Below are 3,199 nucleotides of genomic sequence, written 5' to 3'. Positions count from 1 at the left end.
CCTCAGACTGCATGTGTATAATAACATTTTATTTAGAGGAAGACTTCAATTCCTATACCAGAAAAATGATTGAACTCTGGCTGTGGTCTGCCACACACATGAATGTAGTTTTTTTTAAATCAACTGTGGCTTTTATCTCTGTCTGGGGACAGAAGATGCCATTTTTGAAGTAAGTTCATCAATTAACATCTTTGATTTTGGACAAGGAGATTTACATCAGTGTGCCAGTTTGAGGCTAATTGGAATATTTTACTGAAACTAAATTCTTAGTTGCAAGAAGGAAAATAAAACCCACAATAACACATATCACTGATTCTTCTGCTGAAAAATGCAGCTAGCAAAACACAGTTAAGACTCTCACTCCTCACACCCTTCTCAGTTCTGCTCCTTCTCTCTGGCCATCTGTGTGCGTGGTTGCCTTTGCCTTAACTCTAATGCAACCTAACCCTTTATTTCCCCACGCCACCCTGTTATCTTTTTGGCATCTCACCTCAGGTCTGCCCAGATTTATCATGTGAAACATATGGTATTGATATGGTTCTTTCTGAAAGGGAAGGAAAGAGAAGGGAGGAAATTTGGGTCCAGAACCTCCTATCAATCTGATTGCTTTGGGAGAGATTGTGTGTTTCTGTATTACTTTCGATTGGCATATAACTGTTAACATTTGTGTATACATATATATGCTTGTAAATTGTGCTAAGCTGCAAGTACAGCTTCATCCCTTAACTTCCAGCCAAGAGGGTCTAGGCTGGACAATTTCACTTTGGGGGGGGGAAGCAAGCAACTCCCAGACCATCACAAACTGTTTCCTTACATTGACTGATCAGCTTTAGGAGTTTATTCAAAGTTGCCACGTTGCCATGTCCTGCTCTTTATGGCAAGACACTGCAGTTGAGTATTATTCCACCATGGTGTGGCTTTCATTTTCTTTCCAGTTCCTCTGCTCCCATTTCACCTGTTAGGTTTCACTGGCCTCCAAGTGGGTTCCTCTGCAAAAGGAGGTGCAGAGACCACGGTGCCTGTCTTCATAGGGGCAGCTTAGTGCTGGCAGAATGATGCTTGCTGTGACTCACCAATGAAACAGCACAGGTGTGGGGAACAGAAAGTCTAATGGTTCTCTGCTTTCTGCATCTGAACTGTTTGCTCTGTCCATAGAGTCATCCAAGCCAGCAGCAGCCAGTTTGTCCATAAGAATCCTGTGGGAAACCTGTGTCAAAGGCTTTTTAGCAGTCCAGGCAGATGATATCCAGTCTTTGCCTGGCCTAAGTAGCCCCTGTGCTCCTCCACCACCAGCCCTTGCACACCCAAACCAGCTCCTGCTGCCCCACTACCACTTCATGCCTCCCCCAGGCAGCCTCAGCTCCCCACCTCACTCCTCTCCTCACCACGGTCAAGCAGCCCCTGCACTCCACCCCTCATATCCCACAGGCAGCCCCAGCTCCCCTCCTTGCCTGCCCCAAGCAGCTCCTGCTCCCCCTCTCCTACAAGTGGCCCCAATTCCCTCTGACTTATTGCTTCCCACAGCAGCCTCTTCTCCCCCTTACTCCTTACCTGCCCCAAGCTGTCCCTCCCCACTCCTTGCTGCCCCCGAGCAGCCTCTGCTCCCCCTTCCTCCTTACCTGCCCCAAGCTGTCCCTCCCCACTCCTTGCTGCCCCCGAGCAGCCTCTGCTCCCCCTTCCTCCTTACCTGCCCCCAGCGGCCGCTGCTCCACCTCGCCCCACTCTGCCCTCGGCCGAAGCAGCTCTGCTCTCGCAGCTCCATTCTCGCCTCCCCTGCAGCCCCTAGGGCAAAGCCTGCAGCAGCTAAAGCAGGGCAGAGAGGAGCTCAGCTCCAGCAAGTGCACACCCCCAGCACCCGTGCACGGCGGTGTGAGGTTGCCAGGCCCTAACCCTAGCTAGCCGGGGGGCCAGCCAGGCCCCCCGGCCTTTGAAACCCTCCACCGCACCCCGGTGCACCCCACGGGCACTCACCAGCGCGGCCGGGCGGAGGATCCCTTGGGCCCGCAATGGGCCGAGCTTGGCGCTGCCCCTGCCTGCCCGCAAGAAAAAGGGCAGGGGGCAGCGAGGGCAAAGTGGCCACACCTGGGGGGGGAGGAGGCTCCGGCAGCCAGCTGGCAGCAAACGGCATCACCTGCTGGCGGCTGAGGGCTTGCAATGGCAAAGCCATTCAGGGGCGATGCATCAGCTGCCAGCCCAACAGCTGCTGGCAACGCTCTGAGCAAAGCCCATTGCACCGTGCCCAGGGCACACAGCGCACTGGAGCTACGGACTGGAACAAACAGTGCTGCTGGAGCACATCCTGGGACTCATCTGCTGAAGGGGCAGTGCAAAGTGGCTGGCAAGATACCCTCCCAGTTAAAAGAGCACAGGCTGACTAGATAGAATTGCACTTCCCAGCACAGCTACTCTGGTCCTCAGATCCTTTTATTTAAGAGCTATCACTTTGGGGTTCACTGAGTTCCTTTGTCATGCAAAATTCCTTCGTTGGCAGCTCTTAGAAACCAGTGGATGCCTCCCGGCCTGGGTCACTCTCAGCACCTGGCTCGCAGAGATGTGTCCCTGCCTGCACTAGTTTAGCCCAATCACTGTTTTCAAACCCGGCTCCCTCTGGCATTTTGCTCCAGATGATGTCGGTAAGACGTCAAACCGGCACCAATTTCACAATGACAGGACCCGGTAAGTCCTTAACCTCCCCAGTTTTGCTTTTCTTAAAGAAGATTCAGATCATCTCATAGAAAAGTCATTTTGAAACTATAAAGGTTTGGTCTCTTTAAACAGCCTTAAATGGTGCATCCCAAGAGCAAGATCTAAACATCCCTGTTGAAACAATTCAGTTCAGTGCACAATTAGAGCCCCAAGGTTCCCAAGAGCATCGAGTCTGAGCTTGCAGTGGCAGTTGGGGTACGATCAGTGGCAGTTTGAGCCTTCAAATGTGTGCAACTGTGAAAAGGGAAGGGAAAAGAAACTGAAAGACACTGAAGTTTTCTTCCTCTCCCTCTTTTTTTCCTTTATGCATTTACAGCAGAGTCTTTACCAGATACATTTCCTAGATATTTATAGTAGATTTTGTGATCCTGACACATTGATGCCCAGCAGGGAGTAGGAGTCCAGTTTAAGAGATGGGCACAAGCATTGTGACATCTCCTCCACGAACAAATTATGTGATTGAGAAGCTCAAGAAGAGCTGAAGGCTTTTCTG

The 3,199-nt window shown here is 51.2% G+C and overlaps 1 long non-coding RNA gene across 1 annotated transcript; it reads right to left on the bottom strand.

Annotated features, from left to right (window-relative positions):
• Positions 1–823: 823 nt before the first annotated feature.
• On the bottom strand, positions 824–2,075 carry LOC135179039 (uncharacterized). The gene is made up of 3 exons (XR_010303879.1): positions 1,972–2,075; positions 1,688–1,803; positions 824–1,196 (listed from the first exon to the last, which is right to left on the bottom strand). It is a non-coding gene; the product is annotated as an uncharacterized LOC135179039 (long non-coding RNA).
• Positions 2,076–3,199: the final 1,124 nt, after the last annotated feature.

The sequence above is a fragment of the Pogoniulus pusillus genome, chromosome 10 (genome assembly GCF_015220805.1).
Source record: "Pogoniulus pusillus isolate bPogPus1 chromosome 10, bPogPus1.pri, whole genome shotgun sequence".
NCBI lineage: Eukaryota > Metazoa > Chordata > Aves > Piciformes > Lybiidae > Pogoniulus > Pogoniulus pusillus.
Note: the sequence above shows the minus strand (reverse complement) of the source record. Positions and strands in the feature narration are given on the sequence as shown.